Below are 18,164 nucleotides of genomic sequence, written 5' to 3'. Positions count from 1 at the left end.
TAGAGGACAGGGCCGTGGCCAAAGTGAAAATGTCCCACAACGAACAGCCACATCTTCTCGCTCCCACTTCTTGCCCGAATTACTAGGGAAGCACAGAACAACACCAGTATTGCGAACTGATCAGTGTAAACAGGTTATTAATTGGATAGCAAATAATACTTCCAGTTACCTGGGCACCACCACCTCCGATCTGTCTTCCACACGGTCAACTCTTAGTAGTCTCGACCGCATACTCCTCCTCACCCTAATGCTCCTTCCTCCCCCCATGCTGAGTGTCGTCAGACAGCAATTGATCCCACACTTGGACACTCTGAAGAGCTGTTCACTGGTCCATTTCCATATTTGTGCCCCTCGCCTGCTACGCTTGAAGTGGTGGAAGAGGAGATCCCATGTAGCGATGCCCAAATATTTGAACAGCCACGGCCACAGGAAGTCGACACTGGCAATTTGTCACAAGAGGTGGACGATGACGAGACACAATTGCCACGAAGTGAGGAGCAGCATCGTGGTGCGCAAGTGGAAGAGGAGGAGGTGGTGGATGATCTATTAACTGACCCAACGTGGCAGGAGGACATGCAGAGTGAGGCCAGCAGCACACAGGGGGAGGGAGGCAGAGTACCCCAACAGGCAGGAAGAAGCAGTGTGTTGGCCGCAGACAGAAGGCGGGCAACCGTTCCCCGTAACACCAACACAAGGGACGTTGCCAGTACAAGCGGTAGGTCTTCCAGAGTCTGGAATTTTTTTAAAGACTCTGCTGATAACCCCAGAAAGGCCATTTGTACCACCTGCCATGCCAGCATCAGCAGGGGTGACAAAACTACCAGCCTGACCACCACCAGCATGATCAGGTACATGGCAGCAAAGCACCCGACTTTGTGGGGCGAAACCCAGGGTCCACGACCAGTGTCAGCAGGTGTTACCACTGCTTCTTCCGCTGTTGTGCGTGCAATAGAACCCCCTGTTGTGTGTGCAAGGCAATCCCCTGTACATACTGCATGTAAAGATGCCCCCTCCTCTCAGTCTTCACTTGTTATGGCAGTTTCTAAAGAAACAGCATCAACATCCACGTCCACGTCCCACCGCAGCGTTCAATTGTCCATATCCCATACCTTTGAACGAAAGCGGAAATTCGCAGCTAACGCCTCACAGGCCACAGTCCTAAATTCGCACATTTCACGACTGCTTGCATTGGAAATGCTGCCTTTTAGGCTGGTGGAGACGGAATCCTTCCGCAACCTTATGGTGGTGGCCGTCCCTCGGTACTCGGTCCCCAGCCGACACTATGTTGCCCGGTGTGCCATCCCGCACTACACAAGCACGTGTCCCAAAACATCTGCCGTGCCCTCAACAACGCAGTTACTGGGAGAGACCACCTGACAACGGACACGTGGACAAGTGCTTGTGACCAGGGATTTTACATCTCCCTGACGGCACACTGGGTAAACATAGTGGAAGCCGGGACCCAGTCGGACCTTGGGACGGAACACATCCTCCCCACACCGAGGATTGCGGGCCCTATGTCAGTCAGAGTTGCCCCCACAGTGTACAGCTCCTGCGCATCATCCTCCTCCTCCTCCTTCTCATGTTCAGCCTCCATCTCAGATATCACCACATCAGTTGCAAGCTGGAAGCACTACTCTACTGCCTCAGCCAAGCAGCAACAGGTTGTGCTGAAACTCATAAGCTTAGGTGATAAACCTCACACTGCTTGTGAGTTGTGGACAGCTGTGAAAGAGCAGGCAGATCTGTGGCTGAGACCGCTGAACCTACATCCATGCATGGTCGTGTGTGACAATGGCTGTAACCTGGTGGCGGCTCTGAGGCGAGGCGAGATCACACACGTACCATGCCTGGCTCATGTGCTTAACCTCGTGGTTCAGCGGTTTCTTAAATCGTTCCCCGAGTTGCCAGATCTGCTCATCAAAGTACGCCGTCTGTCAGCTCATTTTCACAAGTCGGCTACAGCTTCCGCCGCCCTTGCTGTGTTGCAGCAGCGTTTGCAGCTTCCGGCACACCGACTGGTGTGTGATGTCCCCACACGTTGGAACTCTACCCTCCACATGTTGCAAAGGATTTGTGAGCAGAAGAGAGCAGTTGTGGAGTACCAGCTGCAACAAGGCCGTCGATATTCAGGTCAGACTCCACACATAAGACCTCATGAGTGGACCTGGATGTCTGACATATGTACCATCCTGACAAACTTTGAGGAGTCCACCAAGATAGCGAGTGGCGATGATGCCATCATTAGTGTCAGCATCCCACTTGTCTGTCTTTTGCAACGCTCTCTGCAGAGAATTAAAGAGGAGGCATTGCAGTCAGCGTATGATTAGATGGATCAAGAAGCCATAGTGGGCGATTACATACAGCCCAGCCTCATCTCATCCCAATGTGCATTGGGGGACAATGAGGGAGAGGAGGAGGAGGAGGAGGAGGAAGAACAGGAGCTGTTATCATGCGCTGTAGACGGTAGTACCTGTACAAGTGTCATACCGTCGGTTCAACATGGGTCGCCTGAGGACAGGGGGGAGGAGGAGAAAGAAGAGGAGGAGGAGAGCATGGTCAGTCGTCATCTTGGTGAGGACACGGAAATCTTGCCCGTTACCAGTCTGGCACGCATGGCTGACTTTATGTTACGCTGCCTTAACCGTGACCCTCGCATTGTCAAAATGTTGGGTGACAGTCATTACTGGTTGGTGACACTTTTAGACCCCCACTACAAGGAGAACTTTCACTCTCTTATTCCTGAGGTGGAGAGGTCTACAAAAATGGGCCAGTACCAGAAGGCCCTTGCTGCAGAACTGTTAAAAAAATTCCCATCTGAACACGCTAGCGGCAGAGATCACAGTTCGTTGACGAACCAAAGCATACAAGCTAGAGAGAGGCAACTCCAATCCAGCAGAGGCAGGGGAACACTGTCAACGTTCTGGGACAGTTTTCTCAGACCCTCCCTTCATCCAGACCCTGAGGCGCGGGGTACTCTCACAAGGAGTGGAAAGTTTCAAAAGATGGTGAGGGAGTACATTGCCGACCGTACCAGCGTCCTCCGTGATTCCTCTGTGCCTTTTAATTATTGGGTATCCAAGCTGGACACTTGGAATGAACTCGCTCTGTACGCCTTGGAGGTCCTAGCCTGCCCTGCCGCTAGCGTGTTATCGGAGCGTGTTTTTAGTGCCGCTGGGGGAATTATAACTGATAAGTGCACTCGCCTGTCAACTGACAATGCTGACAAGCTGATACTTATCAAAATGAACAAGGGCTGGATTGGGCAAGACTTCTCATCATCACCAAATGACAGCAGAGTAACATAAAGTCAAATCCACTGTGTTATTTCCGGAGGTGTATTCACATGCAACCGCTTCACACTCACACATGGGTATACGCTTCCTAATTTCGGCTGTTTTATGTTCTTCTCCTAATCCTCAGCCTCCACCACCACTATACCACCAGGGTGACCGTGGTCCATGTTGCCATTATTGAAAGTTCCTCCGTCCTTATTTTTGTCAGCTTTTGCTTGGAAGGCATAAGCAAAGACTGTGGGAGACCCACTCCCCAATAATGGGAATAATATTTTTAAGATGCTGTACTGTATGGCTCTTGTAAGGGGCATTAAAAGCGTCTTGTTATACCACTCTGACCTCCACGTCTTTTGTAAGGGGCATTAAAAGCGTCTTGTTATACCACTCTGACCTTCACGTCTCTTTTGAGGGGCATTAAAACCGTCTTGTTACACCACTCTGACCTCCATGTCTCTTCTGACGGGCATTAAAAGCATCTTGTTATACCACTCTGACCTTCACATCTCTTGTAAGGGGAATTAAAAGGGTCTTGTTATACCACTCTGACCTCCACGTCTCCTGTAAGGGGCATTAAAAGCATCTTGTTATACCACTCTGACCTCCACGTCTCTTGTAAGGGGCATTAAAAGCGTCTTGTTATACCACTCTGACCTCCAAGTCTCTTCTGAGGGGCATTAAAACAGTCTTGTTATACCACTCTGACCTCCACGTCTCTTCTGACCGGCATTAAAAGCGTCTTGTTATACCACTCTGACCTCCACATCTCTTGTAAGGGGCATTAAAGCGTCTTGTTATACCACTCTGACCTCCACATCTCTTGTAAGGGGCATTAAAAGCATCCTGTTATACCACTCTGACCTCCATGTCTCTTCTGACGGGCATTAAAAGGATCTTGTTATTCCACTCTGACCTCCACATCTATTGTAAGGGGCATTAAAAGCTTCTTGTTATACCACTCTGACCTCCACGTCTCTTCTGAGGAGCATTCAAACCGTCTTGTTATACCACTCTGACCTCCACGTCTCTTCTGAGGGGCATTCAAACCGTCTTGTTATACCACTCTGACCTCCACGTCTCTTCTAACCGGCATTAAAAGCGTCTTGTTATACCACTCTGACCTCCACATCTCTTGTAACCGGCATTAAAGCGTCTTGTTATACCACTCTGACCTCCACATCTCTTGTAAGGGGCATTAAAAGCGTCTTGCTATACCACTCTGACCTCCATGTCTCTTCTGAGGGGCATTAAAAGCATCTTGTTATACCACTCTGACCTCCACATCTCTTGTAAGGGGCATTAAAAGCATCTTGTTATACCACTCTCACCTCCATGTCTCTTCTGATGGGCATTAAAAGCGTCTTGTTATACCACTCTGACCTCCACATCTCTTGTAAGGGGCATTAAAAGCGTCTTATTATACCACTCTGACCTCCACGTCTCTTGTAAGGGGCATTAAAAGCGTCTTGTTATACCACTCTGACCTCCACGTCTCTTTTATGGCGGCATTAAAAGCGTCTTGTTATACCACTCTGACCTCCACGTCTCTTGTAAGGGGCATTAAAAGCATCTTGTTATACCATTCTGACCTCCACGTCTCTTGTAAGGGGCATTAAAAGCGTCTTGTTATACCACTCTGACCTCCACGTCTCTTGTAAGGGGCATTAAAAGCATCTTGTTATACCACTCTGACCTCCACGTCTCTTCTGACGGGCATTAAAAGCATCTTGTTATATCACTCTAACCTCCACAACTCTTGTCAGGGGCATTAAAAGCGTCTTGTTATACGACTCTGACCCCCACGTCTCTTGTAAGGGGCATTAAAAGCATCTTGTTATACCACTCTGACCTCCACGTCTCTTCTGAGGGGCATTAAAAGCGTCTTGTTATACCACTCTGACCTCCACGTCTCTTGTAAGGGGCATTAAAACCATCTTGTTAAGCTACAGGGACCTCCACGAGTCTTCGAACGGGCATTGCATTTCCTCCAAATTTTTGGAAGCTTTTTCTTGGAAGGCATAAGCAAATACTATTCCCCAATAATGGGAATATTGTTTGTAATATGCTGTACTGCATGGCTCTTGTAAGGAGCATTGCAAGTTGCTCCGTCCTAATTTTTGGAAGCTTTTGCTTGGAAGGCATAAGCAACTACTATGGGAGACCCACTCCCCAAAAATGGGAATAATATTTTTAAGATGCTGTACTGTATGGCTCTTGTAAGGGGCATTAAAAGCGTCTTGTTAAGCTACTGTGACCTCCACGTCTGTTCCAAGGGGCATTCAAACCGTCTTGTTAAGCTACTGGGACCTCCACGTCTTTTCCGAGGGGCATTAAAACCATCTTTTTAAGCTACTGCGACATCCACTACTTTTCCGATGGGCATTATAACCGTCTTGTTAAGCTACTGTGACCTCCACGTCTATTCCAAGGGGCATTAAAACCATCTTGTTAAGCTACTGTGACCTCCACGTCTCTTCCAAGGGGCATGCAAACCGTCTTGTTAAGCTACTGGGACCCCCACGTCTCTTCAAAGGGGCATTAAAAGCGTCTTCTTAAGCCACTCTGAACTCCACAGCTCTTTCAAGGGGCATTGAAATGTTGTTTTTAATTACTTCTAACCTCCACGACTCTTCCAACGGGCATTGCATTTCCTCTTAATTTTAGTCAGCTTTTGCTTTTCAATGCAAAGGCGAAAACTAAGGGAGACCCATTCCCCAATAATGGGTAGAAGGTTTTTAGCATGCTGTAATCCACGTCTGTTTCAAGGGGCATTGCAGTTCCTCATAATTTTTGGAAAGCCTTCCATTCACTGCTTAGGCTAACAGTGTACACGAGACCCAGTTGCTATAAATGGAAAAAACGGTTTAGTTAAGGCCCTCTGACCTCCATGTCATTTCCAAGGGGCATTGGAGTGCCTCAAAATTTTTGGTAGGCATTGCACTCACTGTATGCCCTTTAACTGTGTAGCCGAACCGCTCCTTTTGTTACAGAAACATATCCTACAAGACATATGTGGTTGACTGGCCTGATATTGATGTGAATGGTCCCTGATCCTCTTGCTCTTTCTCCTTTGCCACTACCTCATCCATCATTTATCACCTGAAGCTTTGTTTTAATGGGAGTCATAGAACTGGAATAGTAGCAGGAAAACATCCAGCAATCCTCGGAGGAGGTAGGATATGCGCCAAAACGCTCAGGCCTAGCCGCTACTACATACATGCGCTTGCATTCCAAGAAAACAAAGCAGATGCTAACTTGTATCATCATCATCATGGTCCTCACCTTGGCACTCTCAACTCCCCTGATGGAGAAGCCAGGGCCCACCGGAGGAGTCTGGTTCTCTGGTGGACTCGTCCAATGCTGCCCTAAAGCAGGCAAGGCAAAGAAAAGTGTGTGGGGGGATGTTCCAAGGAGAAATAGGGGCGGCTGGGGACCGTTTATGGACACCCTGCTGCCCCCAGGCGGCTGGAGATCGTGTGTGGACACCTGGCCGCGGGGCGGCTCGGGACTGAGTATGGACACCCGGCCGCCCCCTGGTGGCTGGGGACCGAGTGTGGACACCCAGCTGCCGGGCGGCTGGGGACTGAGTATGGATTCCAGGCTGCCAATGCAGCCATGACGTGGTGGCCAGATTCCGCCTCCACATGCCTAAAAGGCCAAATTTCAAGTGCAAGCAAGCAGTATGGTATTGCAGCCTGGGGGTGGGTGGGTGTCAGGCTGCATACTTGCGCTTGCATTGCAAGGAATGGGAGAGGTACAATTGAACACTGCCCGACAAGGACTTGAACGGGGATAGTTGCAAGTCTGCAATGACAGGTGCAGGGTGGGAGGCATCTTTGCATGTACCATGAACAGGGGTTTGGCATGCACACACTACACTGGAATAGGCTGTCCTTCCCACTAAATGCACTGGGGAGGGCACAGGTAATGTTTTGGTGTACGCGCTTAATCTTATGTATAAGGCACACCGGGACAAATAGGGGCAGCTGGGGATTGAGTATGGATACCTCGCTGCCAAAGCAGCCATGAGGTAGTGGCCAGCCTCGGTCTCCTCCAAACTAAAAGACCCCATTTCAAGTGCAAGCTAGCAGTATGGCATTGCTGCCTGGGGGTGGGTGGGTGGCAGGCTGCACACTTATGCTTGCATTAAAACAAAACAAAGCAGATGCTAACTTCTATCATCATCATCATGCTCCTCACCTTGGCACTCTCAACTCCCCTGATGGAGAAGCCAGGGCCCACCAGAGGAGTCTGGTTCTCTGGTGGTCTCGTCCAATGCTGCCCTAAAGCAGGCCGGGCTAAGAAAAGTGTGTGGGGGGAAGTTGACAGGGGAAATAGGGGCGGCTGGGGACCATGTGTGGACACCCGGCCACGGGGCGTCGGGGGACCGAGTATGGACACCCGGCCGCCCCCTGGCGGCTGGGGACCAAGTGTGGACACCCGGCCGCCGGGCGGCTGGGGACTGAGTATGGATTCCAGGCCGCCAACGCAGCCATGACGTGGTGGCCAGATTCCGCCTCCACATGCCTAAAAGGCCCAATTTCAAGTGCAAGCAAGCAGTATGGTATTGCAGCCTGGGGGTGGGTGGGTGGTTGGCTGCATATTTGCGCTTGCATTGCAAGGAATGGGGGAGGTACAATTGAACACTGCCCTGGGACAAGAACTTGCACGGAGATAGTTGCAAGTCTGCATCTTCTGATGCGGCAAGGATGATTTCTGATGGGCACACTTTTAGACAATGACCTGGGTGTCAGAGATGCTTCCAGGGGTCTTCTCCATGCTGTTCCCGTGTCTTTTCAGCACTGTATGCATGTGTCACACAGCACATGGCCAGATAAAGTTGTAAAATGTTAAAATTACATTTCCCGGTGAATGCATTTGTCACGGTTGAAAGCAATACAAAAATGCAAAACCGCATAAAAAATGCTACTTGTGAACATAGCCCAAGGTGTGGAGGAGTATTTTTTTGGGGGGGTTATTTATTTTACCTTATACACAAGTCTTCTTTACCCTGGAAAGGAAGTTCCTTAACATATTTCACAGCAAAGCAGTTTCAGTTTAGTTTTTGAACGTTTTATTGTGAGCCCGTAAAACTGGCTTAATACCTCTGACCACGTTGTTGACAGCAGTGACCTGGGGGTCAGAAATGCTTCCTGGGGTGATCCCCATGCTGTCCCCATGTCATTTGAGCAATGTCACTATCGTTTTGGGCACTTGTTAGGCTTTTAAAAGACTGCCGGGGGTGCCGCCGCAAAAATGCTCGGGTCTCCCATAGACTAACATTGGGCTTGTTGCTTGGGTCGAGCACCCGAGTATCACGGCGAGCTCGGCCTGAGCTTCGAGCATTTTAGTGCTCGATCAACACTAGTGATAAGATCTTTCAGAACAATTTTAATATTGATAAAGGTGGTCTGAATCGGTCATTTAGGCCAGCCTCTCTGTGTGGTTTTTCTAAGACAAGTGCCCCCTAAATCTAATAAATCACATCAAAGTACTCTTGAAGCTAGGATCACTCACGTGATCATGTAACCCCAGCGGTACGGTTACAGTTTGCCATTTTATAGGCTCTATTGTCTTTGATTGGGAAATACAGTCTCACTCAAGTCTAGTCATAACCTACCACATATAAAATATACATACAAACCATAACATGTGAATTATAGACTATGGCCCAGATTCATCAAGACCAACATTTTTCATACCAGTCTTGATGAGAGAACGAACACCTCTTAATCTGGCACATCTGAAAAGTGGCGTGCGCCTCTATGTGTTCCTCTCCACAAACTCCAGTCAGCGACTGGAGTAAGATTTGTGGTGTAAAAAATGTTTCAGCTCATCATGATCATGTGATCACGTAACCCCAGCGGTACATACTGTAAGGCAGCGCTAGTCATCATACTGGGGGATACTCGCTGCACCGGGTCAATTAAAACACACCAGCTATGTTTTTCCAGTTTTCACACTCCAGCAGTTTATTATACATCATAACTGCTATAACCGAGTCCAACTCAGTGGCTCGCCGACATATCATACACGTAATGTCCAAGAGCCTCTTTCAAATGGCAGACAGGCCCACTTGGCTCCAGTTGCAGCCCCCAGCAAAGTCACTTATAGAAATATCCACATCAATCAGTGTTTTAACCTTTGCCGGGTTTTGGCTGCTTCAGGGTTGTTCTGCCACCACTGTGGCTTTACGGTTTCCCAGATGGGGGTCTCCAGCCCTCGTTCCCTCAAAGGCTACTGGTATGTGGTCTCACCTCACATCCAGCCTTTGCCTTCCAGGACTCTAGCCTTCCACGTCTCTGGCGCTCCAAGGCTACTGGGATCGCTTACACAGCTAAGGATCCAGCCTTTGCCTTTCAGGCTTCACCAGGCTTCAATAGGCCTCACTAGGCCTCACACTCTAGCGGTGTCCCACACAGGAACAGGCCTCATGCCTTACACACCCTGTCTCCAGACTACCAGGGTTTATATATCCTGTAGTACACACACACAGGACCTGTGCTGATGTCACAGTCATGTGATCAGACATTCTGTGTGTATAGGACCTGTGCTATGTCACAGTCATTTGACCATTCACCCGAGGGGGAGGTACATAGTCAGCCAAAACACATCCTGGACCATTACCGTAATGCCGCAAGTTGCTGCATTACAATACATAGGATGAGAACATGTGATTTAAGGTGCCCATTGACACATAGTAGCAGTTTGGCAGCAAGCTACTGTATTCCAATCTCCCCATATACATGTGTAGCGCCCCGAGGGTTCGGTCGCTACAGAGGTATTGCATCTCACCCAGAGGTGTGATATCTCACTTCCAGGTAAGGATGGAGTATGGCTCAGGACCCTAACACCCACATGCACTACACCACATTTCCGGGGGACAGGGCGACAATGCTCCCGGGTGTGAGCACAGCTGTCCCTGTCCCTGGCTGGAGTGGGGGAAGGGAACACCTAAAAAGGGGGAACCCGGTAGTGTGTGGGTGGGGAGAGTAGATCCCGGGTGCACTGTATAGAGGAGTATATATGGTGGGCACCATCTTAGAGTCAGTGTGGACAAGAAGTAGAGAGAGCAGAGAGAGAAGGAGACTGGGAGCAGAGGCTCTGCATGGGCTTTGCGCCGCAGGCAGGCCAAGTCTCAAGGCCTGAGCCTGGAGGCAGGAAACAGAAGAAGAAGGAAGGAAGGAAGAAGAATGGAGGAAGCTCTAAGAGAAGACTGAAGGGACCCCAGGGGTGCGGACCGGCCAGCTGCCACTGCACTCCCAACGCTACCAGAGTAGGGGGGTCAGGCCAAGAAAAGGGAACCAGATCCCTCATCTAGTGGAGGAGAGCAACTACCCTCAGCTAGTAACCGGAGGCCGTGGCATTGTACGTGCACGGCCCCTCACTACACCCATTAGGAAGGCACCACATAGGACCCAGGGAAACGAAACATACATTTGCCCGCCAAGGCCCGAGGCAGCTGGACAGAAACGTGGTCAATTGTGGGGTACGACAGGCCAGAGAAAGGAAACATGAAGGGGGTCCTGAAAAGCACTCCAAAGGTACCTGGGAGTCGGCCGAGCCCCTCACCTAGTGAGCACAGCACGATGTGGGCAGCCATTACCAGCAGAAGTGGCTTGGAGTGTAAAACTGTGAGCAAAGACCCTGGACTGCATCACTGGACTCTGAGTCATTACTGTTGCTCCTGCGCACCATCACCCCCACCATCTGCACTCACTGCCCTGAGGCTATACTCCTCCCATGGGGAGTTATACTACCCCCTGCTGCGCACACAACATCAGCCTCAGCGGTCTGCCCGCAGCGGCGGTTCTCAGTGACCGCAATCCACGGGTGGCGTAGTCGGACATTTAAGCATTACAAAAAACACATAAATAGACTGCCACTGGTTTGACCACCCTGAGCCACGGGACCGGGTCACCGCCACGGTGACTACAACCCCCAGCATCCACAAAAGGGCCCGGTTCCGGATTCCCCACGCGGCCCAGGGGGCGCATCACATGCAAGATCAACTTTATAGAGTGTGCATGTGTTTTCAATGGGGAGACCAGAGTTAACCACTGCAAAACGCCTGTGGTAGAGTTTGTCTGTTGGAGAAGCAAAAGAATTGGGTGTTGTAATTCAACATGTCCAAGTGGTCTCCCCTCTGACATTATCTGTTGGGGTAGAGCCGAGTGGTCTCCATACTAAAGGATTGGTTGGTTGGTCCCACCTAGTTTAATATGTGTTAGGGCTTTAAGCAGTGAATGATAATCATGAATAATCAATGCATAACACTGATCATTAAAGGGATATTTCAGTATTATAAAAGATGCTGCATCATATGAGAACACAGCCTCCGCATTTATTGTGTATGGGACTGATGAAATCATTTAAAAAATGCAGAGCCACAAAGAATTTTCTCCAAACTTGGCCTCTCTGCAATTTTTGACAGTTATACACAATCTACAGAAATCTAAATATCTAGATTTCTTAGATTTTTACATTTTCAGAAAGTTCGGATAATTTCAATATTTTGAAGTGTGAAATTTGTTTTGCAAAATTGTGTATCTGCCCGGTTTGTCACGTTATAGCCTCTATTGTCTTTGATTGGGAAATACAGTCTCAATCAAGTCTAGTTATATTAAACCAAAAAACCTGGCACTCAAATAGACTTGAAGATTTCTTAGAGGATTTTTTCAAAAATAATAATATTTAATGATAATGTAGTACAATAAGCAGACGTTTCGGTCCCACGGACCTTCATCGGTGTACTATGATAGAAAATAATACAAAAAATACAAAAAATAAATAAGTAGACAATAATAGACATGCAACATTTTGCAAAAATAACATAAGCATGGTGAGCAAAAATCCAAAGAAAATCAAAATAAATGGTCATGGATACATGGCATGGGGTTAACAACAAGGGGAACCGGATGGGAGAGAGGGAGAGGATGGGGCTGGATGTAAGTGGAAATGGAAATGTACTAGAACCTACCAGAAGAGATCAAGAGGAGAAAAGCTGGGGAGAAAAAAAGGAGAACAAACAGAGTGTAAGTACCTGTGGACGTAGCAATGAGAAGACACAAGAAGAGAAACTGTTACCTGTGAGGCATGGTAATAAAGAGTGGCTGTAACAAGGAAGAACGCGGTGTCCACCGCTTGTTCTAGGCTGTTGGTGTAAAGGGAGACAGGACAGAATATATAAGAGAAGGGGGAGGTCGTATAGGGGCCAAGAACCAATCATTGGTGACAGTGGAGTGAATGTGAGCGATAGGGGATGGCGCCGCAGGACCTGAAGACCGGAAATGACGTCAGTCAGGTCCTGAAGCCTGAATGCCGGTCACGTGACCGGAAATGACGCGTAGTTGCGTTCCACTATGCGGTTAAAGGTGTTCAGAGAGAGATGCAGTGAGGAGATCCAGCGGGAGGAGGCAGGAGGGGTGGGAGGAAGGAATTAGAACATCATTGGGATGGTATCTAGGGAAACAAAAACAAGTATAAGTATATAGTAGAATTTGGTACAACAATGTACACATTACGATAGGAACCAATAAGTCTCCAGACATGGAATAACAAAAGACATGTGATATTGTAGCCTTATGAATATATGTAAAAGTGGTCAGAACATGACTGGACTGTATATAATGACATAATAACAAGAGGAGAATATAGTCAAGTGGATATTTGACTATGGGTACGCAGAGAATTATATATATAAAATATATAAATGATATAAATACAAAAAATACAAAAAATCGGGGTATTCATATGAATGAACAGAGATCATATTCTCTGTTGAGACCTTTTGGGGGACAGGCACTGTAGCTCATGTATCCAGTATGCTTCTCTAAGTTTCAACAAGCGAATACGATCCCCTCCACGTCTACGCGGGTTAACTTGTTCTATGACCTGGAATTTGAGCTGCAGAATTGAATGTCCTGCTGATGTAAAATGTGCCGGGATGGGTAGGAATAGATTTTTACAGCGTATAGTAGACTTGTGTTTAGAGATTCTATCTTTGATAGGTTGGGTTGTTTCACCGACATATATAAGGCCACAGGGACATTTAATGACGTAAATGACATAAGAAGAGTTGCAGGTGAAATAATCTTTGATCCTGTACTGTTTCCCTGACTGTGGATGATGTAAAGTGCTGCCCCTAATGATGTTATTACACTGGTAACACTGGAGACATGGAAAAGTCCCCATTTTTGGTGTGGATAGAAATCTTTGTCGAGGTCTGGTGTTAGTGGTGCCAATATCGGCATGTACCAGTCGATCCCGGATATTGGGTGCCCTTTTATAGCAAGGTAAGAAGGGGACTGTGAAACCGGGGACAGAGGGGTATGCAGTTTGAAGTATGTTCCAGTGTTGTCTGATTTTCCTGTGTAGAATGAAAGTCATGGGGTGGTAGGTATGTACAAATGGGATACGGTTATTGGAGGGGTATCGGGATGGAGTGGTTCCCTCCAAAGTTTTAGATAGGGTGTCTATCGGGTATCCTCTATCAACAAATTTATTCTGCATCTCATGTAGTCTTTGGCTTTGAATGGAAGGATTGCTGACTATACGCTGAACACGGCGGAATTGTGACTTGGGAACTGAGGAGAATATGGATCTAGGATGTGAGCTGGAGAAATGTAGAAGACCATTTCTGTCAGTGGGTTTGACGTAAAGGTCAGATGAGAGAAAGCCAAGCTCATCTTTGATGATAGTCGTGTCTAGAAAGTTGATTGATTCTTTATTGGATGTGATGGTAAAATGAAGGCCCTCCCAGGCTGAATTAAGAGATCCAAAGAATTCCATAAGGGTTTCAGGGGGCCCCACCCATATGCAAAAAATATCATCAATGTAGCGTTTCCAGGCTACAGAGTGAATCTGGAAGAGAGGATGGGTGTAAATCACCTCCTCCTCGAATGTAGCCATGTAGCAATTTGCATATGGGGGGGCCACATTAGATCCCAAAGCGGTACCCCGTTTCTGTAAAAAGAAAGTGTCCTGAAAAAGGAAATAGTTTTTTGTTAACACCAAGTTTAGGAGATCAAGACAGAGGTGACTGACTTCAGCCGGTGTCTCTGAATCTGCTAACAATTTTTTGACACACTGGATCCCTTTTACATGTGGTATAGACGTATATAAGTTGTTCACGTCCAGTGTGACCAACAAGGAATCAGGATTTGTCTGTTTAATGTCTCGAATGGTAGTGAGAAAGGCACCAGTGTCTAGAATGAAGGATTTTGTTTTTTTGACTAACGGAGTCCGGATTTTTTTCCAAAAAAATGGATAAAGGAGATAAAATTGATTCTGTGGAGGCCACGATGGGACGGCCTGGGGGATTTTCCAGGTTTTTATGAATTTTAGGCAATGTATAAAAGACCGGGATGATAGGGAATTTTTTTGTAAGATATTCACAGGTCTTGGGATCAATCGTCCCTTTAAGGGAATGTAAATTCAGGATCTGTGAAATGGAGTCCCTGGTTGTAGATGTAGGATCTAGTGTCAGTTTTTCATAGACTGAACTATCCTCTAGTTGTCTTGAAATCTCATTAAGATAGGAGGTTTTGTCCATAGCGACAATTGCTCCGCCCTTATCTGCCGGTTTAATGATGATGGAGGGATCAGATTCAAGACCTTTTAATGCCTGTCTATCTAAAGAAGACAGGTTGTGGTGGTAATGGATCCGACCTAAGTTAATGTCAGACCGTAGTTTTTGAAACGATTGGTCTATGAATTGAATGAAAGTCTCGGCTGCATGGTAGTGTTGTGGTGGTCGGTAGGTGCTTTTATTTTTCAATCCGAGACTACGCGCCGTGATTTTAACCGGGTCTGTGGTAAGGTTAGTGGTGTTTACAATATTCTCCTGAGAGAAATGTGCTTTTAGTCTAATGGATCGGTAAAACCTCTGTAAATCCATATCAAGTCCAAAAGTGCTACATTTATTAGAAGGACAAAAAGATAAACCTTTCTGTAGCACTGATAGTTCTGCTATGCTGAGTGACCGCGAAGAGATGTTGACTACCAATGGGGTCCTACCTGGGAGCGTGTCACCCTGGTAAAGTTCCTGTCGTTTCCGGTTGAAGCCGCCTCTCCTCGTCCTCCTCGTCTTTTGTTGTACTTCTGGCGGAAACCTAAAAAACGAGCAGAGGTTGTAGGTTGGTCTCGTCTGTCCATCTCTGAGCCAGAGGAGGACAGGTCGGTAGAGGAGTGGCCGGGATAGATGGGTCCACGTCGGGTTGTGGAAGAATCGCGCCATTTGTATACACGATCTTTCTGGTAGTCTTCTGTGTCCCGGATAAATTTTAATCTTTTTCTATTCTCGGTGTCACGTCGATGTTGTTCGATGTTTTGGTTGATCTTGGTCTTTAAAGAGCTGAGTTCCTCTGTAGAAAAAGTAGAAGCCAATTGGGATTCAATGCTGGAGATCTGTTCCTTGGAAGAGGTAATTTCTTTCTGTAGAGATTCAATGGTAAGAGTCATTAAATCGAATGAACATTTATTCAATATGCGTTCGAATTTAGTACAATATTCTTCTTGGTCGCTAAAAAGCGTAGGGCGTAAAGGAACCCTGAGTCCACGTGGGATACGCTGGACTCTAATATATTCGGTAAGTGTAGCGCAATGCAGTTCAATATTGGTAAGACGACGTAATTCCTTCTCCCAATCCCTACCCCTCGTCTCCTTGGGTGGTACCTTCAAGAAGTCACACGGTAGGTTTGATTTGGAGATGATGTTGGAGGTTTCCTCGGAGTAGTACGAGAAAATATTGGTGGTCATGACACCCCAGGGTGCTGGTATATAGAAACCAGATGCAAAATAGAGAAACTACCGCACTCCTGGAGTAGTGAGGTGCTCAGGTAGGGTTGCAAGCCCGACGTAATATTAAACCAAAAAACCTGGCACTCAAATAGACTTGAAGATTTCTTAGAGGATTTTTTCAAAAATAATAATATTTAATGATAATGTAGTACAATAAGCAGACGTTTCGGTCCCACGGACCTTCATCGGTGTACTATGATAGAAAATAATACAAAAAATACAAAAAATAAATAAGTAGACAATAATAGACATGCAACATTTTGCAAAAATAACATAAGCATGGTGAGCAAAAATCCAAAGAAAATCAAAATAAATGGTCATGGATACATGGCATGGGGTTAACAACAAGGGGAACCGGATGGGAGAGAGGGAGAGGATGGGGCTGGATGTAAGTGGAAATGGAAATGTACTAGAACCTACCAGAAGAGATCAAGAGGAGAAAAGCTGGGGAGAAAAAAAGGAGAACAAACAGAGTGTAAGTACCTGTGGACGTAACAATGAGAAGACACAAGAAGAGAAACTGTTACCTGTGAGGTATGGTAATAAAGAGTGGCTGTAACAAGGAAGAACACGGTGTCCACCGCTTGTTCTAGGCTGTTGGTGTAAAGGGAGACAGGACAGAATATATAAGAGAAGGGGGAGGTCGTATAGGGGCCAAGAACCAATCATTGGTGACACTGGAGTTAGTTAGTCAAAAAAAACAAAATCCTTCATTCTAGACACTGGTGCCTTTCTCACTACCATTCGAGACATTAAACAGACAAATCCTGATTCCTTGTTGGTCACACTGGACGTGAACAACTTATATACGTCTATACCACATGTAAAAGGGATCCAGTGTGTCAAAAAATTGTTAGCAGATTCAGAGACACCGGCTGAAGTCAGTCACCTCTGTCTTGATCTCCTAAACTTGGTGTTAACAAAAAACTATTTCCTTTTTCAGGACACTTTCTTTTTACAGAAACGGGGTACCGCTATGGGATCTAATGTGGCCCCCCCATATGCAAATTGCTACATGGCTACATTCGAGGAGGAGGTGATTTACACCCATCCTCTCTTCCAGATTCACTCTGTAGCCTGGAAACGCTACATTGATTATATTTTTTGCATATGGGAGGGGCCCCCTGAAACCCTTATGGAATTCTTTGGATCTCTTAATTCAGCCTGGGAGGGCCTTCATTTTACCATCACATCCAATAAAGAATCAATCAACTTTCTAGACACGACTATCATCAAAGATGAGCTTGGCTTTCTCTCATCTGACCTTTACGTCAAACCCACTGACAGAAATGGTCTTCTACATTTCTCCAGCTCACATCCTAGATCCATATTCTCCTCAGTTCCCAAGTCACAATTCCGCCGTGTTCAGCGTATAGTCAGCAATCCTTCCATTCAAAGCCAAAGACTACATGAGATGCAGAATAAATTTGTTGATAGAGGATACCCGATAGACACCCTATCTAAAACTTTGGAGGGAACCACTCCACCCCGATACCCCTCCAATAACCGTATCCCATTTGTACATACCTACCACCCCATGACTTTCATTCTACACAGGAAAATCAGACAACACTGGAACATACTTCAAACTGCATACCCCTCTGTCCCCGGTTTCACAGTCCCCTTCTTACCTTGCTATAAAAGGGCACCCAATATCCGGGATCGACTGGTACATGCCGATATTGGCACCACTAACACCAGACCTCGACAAAGATTTCTATCCACACCAAAAATGGGGACTTTTCCATGTCTCCAGTGTTACCAGTGTAATAACATCATTAGGGGCAGCACTTTACATCATCCACAGTCAGGGAAACAGTACAGGATCAAAGATTATTTCACCTGCAACTCTTCTTATGTCATTTACGTCATTAAATGTCCCTGTGGCCTTATATATGTCGGTGAAACAACCCAACCTATCAAAGATAGAATCTCTAAACACAAGTCTACTATACGCTGTAAAAATCTATTCCTACCCATCCCGGCACATTTTACATCAGCAGGACATTCAATTCCGCAGCTCAAATTCCAGGTCATAGAACAAGTTAACCCGCCTAGACGTGGAGGGGA

General features: G+C 46.9%; 1 long non-coding RNA gene across 1 annotated transcript in view; it reads right to left on the bottom strand.

Moving 5' to 3' along the window:
- Positions 1–15,319: 15,319 nt before the first annotated feature.
- Positions 15,320–18,164, bottom strand: part of LOC141264477 (uncharacterized) — a 346,631-nt gene continuing 343,786 nt past the window's right edge. Inside the window, exon 3 of the long non-coding RNA XR_012319961.1 lies at positions 15,320–15,728. This is a non-coding gene — a long non-coding RNA (uncharacterized lncRNA). The remainder of the gene's footprint in view (positions 15,729–18,164) is intronic.

Source organism: Phyllobates terribilis, unplaced genomic scaffold (assembly GCF_046119375.1).
Source record: "Phyllobates terribilis strain yellow unplaced genomic scaffold, ASM4611937v1 Scaffold_4__5_contigs__length_816908805, whole genome shotgun sequence".
Taxonomy (NCBI): domain Eukaryota; kingdom Metazoa; phylum Chordata; class Amphibia; order Anura; family Dendrobatidae; genus Phyllobates; species Phyllobates terribilis.
The sequence above is the reverse complement of the archived record's forward strand: the minus strand, read 5'-3'. Positions and strand labels throughout refer to the sequence as shown.